Consider the following 7058-nt stretch of genomic DNA (forward strand, 5'->3'; position numbering starts at 1 on the left):
GCCTTTAAGGTTGCCTTTACAGGGAATCCTTATCTAATAGAAAGTCTCAAGCTAAATGAAGGAGAAACTGTAGAAGTTGCAAGTGAACTAGATTTAAGAGCTAATACAGGTAATCATTTGTATAGTCTAGGTGTCTTTGGTTTTATAGTCCTAATCAATAAAAGCAACAGTAACAACAAATCTTTGTCATCAAGATAAGCCAACATGATTCTGACTACAGCTGGACGGTGGACCTGTTGGGGAAGAAATTGCCAAATTTACATAGTCAACTATCTTAACTCAGGAGTCGGTAACATTTTTGGGCAGTGCGCCAAAAACACTTGCAACCTTGACTTGTAAGATGTTGGTGTGCCAGGCTCAGGCAGCAGTGGAGCTGCAAGGGGTCCAATCCTTGTTGTGGCAGCGGAGCCCCTATCCCTTCTCTGCTGTCTGCCCAAAGGCATGTGTGTCAAGCGAAATGCCTTCACATGCCATGCTCTGGCACCCATGCTGGGGGTTGCTTACCCCTGGTCTAACTATAACCAAACTTTAAGCACAAGCCTATTTTTCAGCTTCAGTGCCTTGGATCTAAATCAGGGTGTCCCATTCATTTGGCCCTATGGGCTGGAACTGACCCACGGGGTTTCTTACGGACTGGAAAACCCACCTCTGGCAGCAAGGTAGAGGCTTGTTGGCAGTGCTGTGGATGTAGCTCTGGAACCAAGGAGATGAAGGCCACTGTTGCTTACCCTCTACTTTTCTCCTGTTGCCAATGTTCATTGCCAACATCAAGCAAATATCCCAAATTTGGCGGTAGTCAAGGGGTAGGGGTGGCAGTGATTTTTTCACCCTTTGGTTCCAGAGCTGAGCTAACACAGAGGGTTCAGCCTCACTGACAAGCCCTGTGGGCCACAATTTAACCCCTCGACAGCTGCTTGCACCTAATGGGCCCACCAGTTGGACAGCCTTGCTCCAGACTAATTCATGTCTATCTGTTAGTGGTAATGATCTGCTAATGAAGGGTCACCTTATACCTTCCTTTTTAATTGTCTTCCTTGCTGAAAATCCTCTATCTGAATGTGATTGGTTTTCTTCAGTCTTTGGCACACATCCACTCTTCTGTTTCAGACAATCTTTGTAGTCTATTCTGATGACTCATCTCACCAAACTCTTCTTGTGAAACTTCCTTGGATTTCCTTTCACTCCTGTCTCCTAACATGGCTGAAATCAGTGCTTACACTATAGTAATATCATTGTTTGTATTAGTAAGTCTGTGTGTCCTTGAGCTACAACAGCTTTCCTAATCTCTCCTGTTTTATGCTCCTGCAAAAGCAGGGGTTTATTTTATAGGGACGAGAGATTTTATTATTTCTATAGAGCTTCTTTTGCACCATTTGCTTTAACTACTATTTTCTTGTATATTGTTTCTTGTTGTCTTTGGTCTCAGTAGTTGGGTTGTCACTAGAGATCTTATTCTGTTTTCTACATGCTGTTGAATGTACCTCTGTGTTCCTGGGCTGTGTAGAGGAGTAGGAGCATAAAAACAAACAAGTTTCAAGGCTTTCTATTGTCAAAATTATGGCTTTGTTTTTGTTGCTTTTCTTAGTGTAGTTGTGTTCCTTTGTAGTGCAATATGTATCTTGAGAATTGTTACTGGTGCCCTACTGACCTTGCCACAATGTTCTCAGGAGAACATCTGGTGAATTGCTGTGTTTTTGAAAAACCAATTCTATTTTATTTGAAGGTTCTGCTAAAGCAAAGTTTCACATTTCCAATTTCCAATTACAAGTTTCTGTGCTTACAGCGCCTTTGCAGTGATGGAGTGAACAGCACCACTTTAAATAAAATGGTATGTATCTATATTAAATCTTGAGACTCCAACTCCAATTCAAATAAGTTAAACAGAGTCACTCATCATCAGTGAAAATAATTAGTTCTTTTCAAGGGTGTTGCCTTGCCTGTGGTAGATGGAAATGCATGGTGTCTGGGCTACGTATGTCGGAGTTTAGATTTGTAGTGCTTTCTCAGTGTAGTGTTGTAGCTCTGTACCTCGTCTTTCAAAATGAACTTGGACTCTGTGGACTCTGACTTGGTCAGTAAATGGCATGGCTTTCTCATTCTGAAGGAATTATGGTGTTTAAGTATTTTAGAAATGGGAGCTGTTCTGAAACAGATTATTTGATATATAAGGGAGAAGTAGCTCTCCAACTTCTCACTTGTCTTCCATTTTCATCCTGATAAGGTTTGAATAGAGTGTGTTGGTCCCTTATTGGCTAATACTGTGCTCTTGCCACTTTTTCCATGGATACCTGCTTTCATGAGCATAAAATGTAAGAGAGATTCTGGTGAGTTAGCTTCTGTACAGGCACACTTATGCTTTTTAGAAGAATATCAGGAACCTGACTGGGTATTGTAGGCATTCCCAGCACTTGCTTAGGCAGGGAATAGCCTTTAACATTTACGAAGAAAAAAGAGCTACACTTTAGGACAATAGATTTTGAATCTGAATCTCTTTAATATGCAAAATAAGAATAGTATTTAAATTGAATTTGTAAAAAGCCCCAAAAACAAGTCCTTTGCCCAAAAGGGAGAACTTAGTGGGCATTATAATGTGAAAATATGGATATTGACTAAGTCTATCAAAGCATAATGAGAGAAGCTTTTGTAGAGGTTTTCCTAGCCAGACTGAAATCAGCAATATTCAGATTTTGTGTGATAAACCTCATTTTTGTGGGATTAGCAGTTCAATTTTCTGACCAAGGAGCTGTAGATAAAGTCATGCGATTACTGAATAAATATACAAAGCTTATCTGACTGAATTTCCACACTTCCAATCTTAGAGTCAAATTTTTTGGCAAGGCTGTTCAGCTATGGAAGCCTTGTATGAGGCATTTTAACTTCAAGAAAGCAGAGCAAATTACAGGGGAGCACAGCCATCACCAGCTAACTGATAGCATCTGCCATTTCCACTTCCCTGATAACTTACAAGACTTCTCAGCAGTAATGTAACTAGTGGTGGGTGACTGGGCACAAGCCTCAAGTGCTGAGTTAAAGCGGGCACTGGTGATGCTCAGGAAAGGAAAGTGCATCACTTTAGGAGGGGTTGGAAGTAGAAGCAATCCTTGGAGAGACATGTGGGGGTTGTGGCAGCATTCAGACAGGGTATACTGCCAAATCCAAATGTGGCCAAGTCCTGGTAGCAACGGGATTCAGCAGCACAGGGCAATAAGGGTGGCTGCTGGGGAGACGAGGGGGATCAGCACTGCCAGCACACTCCCTTACATTTCCCGAAGGACTATTAGGCTTTACGTCCAGGGTACAGCTCTTACTAGTTATACCTCTGCTTCTCCAGTTGGGGCTTTCGCTCTTAAATACCATCCGTGTGCTGGATAAGATGTTGATTTTATTCTTGTATTTACAACAAGTGTTGTTAATGGGCTTTTATGGAGTATTAGTTTAGGACCGTTGATGCATAAGACCTTATTTTGTTTCAGTGACAATTTAACATTATGCTCATTTAAATAATAAACCCCTTAATTCAGTGACTATCCTTGGATATATGTTATGAATAGCCTTTCATCCAAACCACAGTTTAATCAACCTTAATCTTGGTTTAATCAAGCCAAGTATTGTGACCCACATTTAAGGCAATCATATATTACCATACAAAATGGCTTAATTTTTCATTCAGATTTATGATACTTGCAAAACAATATTATTTTATCTTTAGTGAGCTGGCATCTTGAAAGTAGCCAGGTTCTCCTTTTAGCCTGAAATGATTAGGCTAACAGCCAGCTATTGGAACTTTAAATTCCTTGCAATTGATATATATAGTTCATAATACCATTTCGTGTGTGTGTGTGTGTGTGTGTGTATGTATATTATAGACTTTTTTTCTGAAGGCTATATTTTGTGCTGATACTTGCGGGCAACTTTGAAACACTCTTGTTTCACATTGTACACACCATTATATATCACTCAGTTACTTCAGTTGCTTCGCTAGCTGCAAATAAAGTTAGCCTGTAACTGTGAGTCCATCTGTCTACTTCTCATGTCACCTGCAGCCATCTGAAGAACAAGGCTCTTATATCCAGACATCAAGTTGCCTGTCAAGGTGAATAAATGGTATTATGAACTCAAATTAATCAGAATGGTAAAGCAATAGCATATTTCTAGGGTCACAGGCAGGATATTTAATCATCTGGCAAAGAGTAAACAACCCATTATTGCCTCTTTAATATCTCCTTCCCAACATGTACCTGTTTGACATTTTTGACTGGCTTTCCATCTCTTCCTCACAAGCTCTCCAGAGTCTCATTTCATCTCTTTCCAGCTACACTCCCCTCACAAAAGACCAGCAGAATCTCCCTATGCCTGAAGAAGGGTGTTTGTGCCCAAAAGCTTGCAAAGAACAACTTTCCCAATCATTTAGTTGGTCTAATAAAAGATATCACATCTACCCAAAGCAGTCATACTAAATAACAGGCTTAAGGTCTGACATTTCATGGACCATAAGAAATAGATATGTGAGTCTGGAGAGTGTAGTGCTACAGGTTTTTTAGCAATATGCAGCATATGTCTAGCTCTGGAAGGTCCTTAAATCTGAATTATAGACTTATTTCATTCTGATTACCATCTTGTTCATTTAACCCTATTTCTTATTCAGATGAATTCTTAGGAGGGATTGTTGTGAGGATAGGCGATATTAGAAACAACAGAATCAGTTGGGTACAAGGAGCTTCAGTTTTCAAATGGCATTAGGACAATATATCCTCTTCCACTTCTGCAAACAAATGGGAGCTAAATCAAGCAAGGGGAGGCCAGAGCCTGATAATGATGGTGAATACTAATTTTGTGTCAAGTTCTCCCTATATGCTGCTGCTGCTACCACTGTTACTACTTTTTCCCCAAACCGCTGACAAAGAATTTGCTGGAGCACTGAGTTTGGTTTCCCTAGCTGTTTTGCTAGCAAGGATAGAAACGTAGTAGTGAAGTCAGAGAATTGCTGATCGGTATGGCATACTCTTTTGGCTGAACCCATGGATTTCCCATGGGTATCCCTAGGGGAAAAAATCAAAGGCATTCCTGGTTCTGCAGAATTAATAGGCTAGTGTGTTACAAGGCAACATATCAGGATGCATCTTTGCAAGTCCTTCAGGAGTTATGTTGCCTGGGGGAGGATAGTCATCAGGACTGCTGCGTTAGGGATCTGTGGAACATTCTCGGCATACCCGTTGGTTTTAGGAGGAAGTCCTGGACAGTTGCATAGAACATGAGCAGGGCATTCCATGAATGAAACTCCTTTCTCTTGCTTGCTGTAAAATGTAGCCCAAATTTATTTGTGTAATATTGGATAATATCTTAATGAGGTATGGGAATGAGCCCTGGGAATCTGATACTTCCCCTTTCCCATGGTCTGAAAGCCTTAATTTTGGGAACTTCTCAACGAGTTGCAAGGAAGAATAAAGTTTGATAGGGGTTTAGTTTTGTGGAAATGTTGAGACTATGTTCTTGGAGTAGCTGGTGGATAGACAGCAACCTTTTTAACAGAATAAGTTGAGTTAATCTATTTCTGTCCATTTTTTAAATCTTCTGGGTTTATTTCATAGTCTTAAAAGTAATTGATGGGATGTCTGCTACTCATATTTATAATTTTTTTGTTTTATTTAAATCTAAAGACAAAAAATAAAATAAAATACCATGTTACCAGAACAGAAATAGGAGGGTAAAAAGATGAGCAGCTAACCAGAAACACCTGATTTGAAAGTCAAGGGATCACTTCATTTACTAGCATACATTTTTTCTATTTTGTTAGACTACTGGCTGTTATTTTTTCTGTAGCTCTGCGAATGAAGCCTGAGAGGCTGGCAAATGGATGTGCAGTTGCTGTTTTCTGACACCAAAATGCATAGGAATTAGTCATAGAGAAGTAGGGCTTCTCCTGAGGGCTTCTAGTCCAACCCCCTGCCTGAGGCAGGATCATCCCTCTCCAAACTGTCACATATAACCATGTTCTAAAAAAACTCTACCTAAGACTACCCTCAGTCCTGACGCACGCAGACCTAACACCCTAACCTGCCACAGGTGAAGCAGGGGAGCCAGGGCACCAACAACATCCTGCTTCTGTGAAATCTCAATCTGTGCTCGAGAGGTCCCAGATACTCCTAGGAGCCATTTGAATCCCCTTCTTGCTGCTGTCATACAACTTGTTCTGGTCAAACGTTGTGCGCTTTGGAGCCAGTGGGAGCTCTACAGCTGGGTCGGCAACCCCTAGCACACGTGCCAGAGCGTGGCCCGCAAAGGTGTTTTGCTTGGCACGTGCACCTTGAGGTGGGCGGTGGGAAAGGGGCTGGGGCTGTGTGGCCACAACAGGGATCCAGACCCCTTTTGGCTCTGCTGCCATCTGCTCCTGGCACGCCAACATCTTCCAAGTCAAGGTTGCAGGGGTTTTTGGCACTCCGCCCCAAAATGTTGCCACCCCCTGCTCTAGGGGAAGAGGTCCCTTTTCATTTGGATGTGCATGTCCGCACAGGGTGCAATCTTGGCCCAGCTCTCCTGGGCTCCCTAAACTAGTTGTACTGGTGGGTCTCCCTGCCTCCACGGCCCCAGCGCCTGCTCATTTTGCTGGGCCAGTTACCGGGTTTTCACAGGACCCGGGTGCCAGGGCCGGGTTTTCTTCGGCCCTCCGTCAAGGGCTGGAGTCGGTGCAAGGGGCACGGGCAAGCCCGCGGAGCCGGAGCGGGAGCTCCAGCAGGAGCCCGAGCAGCGGGGCCTGCACAGACCCGCTCGGGAAGGGCGGGGGCGCCGGAGGGGCAGGCAGAACCCGCGCCACGCCTGGGGGAGGCGCGCAGGCGGGGTGGGACCGGAGCCATCGAGGACCCTCCCGCCTCGCCGGGCAAGCCATAAAAAACCCGGGCGAGGCGCGGCGGTGTACACAGCAGCTCCGAGCCACGGGCGAGAGGCTGCAGGAGGAGCGAGAGCCCGGCTGCCCGACAGCAACGTGAGTACGGGCGGCCCCGAGCAGCCCGCCCTGCCAGAGCCTCCGCTCCCCTGTCCCGGGGCGCGGGAAGGACTTGTCC

General features: G+C 43.8%; 1 protein-coding gene across 1 annotated transcript in view; it reads left to right on the plus strand.

The window, feature by feature from the left end:
- The first annotated feature begins 6882 nt into the window (after positions 1-6882).
- The window catches only part of NPY (neuropeptide Y), a 21960-nt gene continuing 21784 nt past the window's right edge, over positions 6883-7058 (plus strand). The window contains exon 1 of the mRNA XM_019508591.1: positions 6883-6979. The gene's annotated coding sequence lies outside the window, so the exon portion shown is untranslated. The remainder of the gene's footprint in view (positions 6980-7058) is intronic.

This window comes from Gavialis gangeticus, unplaced genomic scaffold, assembly GCF_001723915.1.
Source record: "Gavialis gangeticus isolate Ggan-Ray unplaced genomic scaffold, GavGan_comp1, whole genome shotgun sequence".
NCBI lineage: Eukaryota > Metazoa > Chordata > Crocodylia > Gavialidae > Gavialis > Gavialis gangeticus.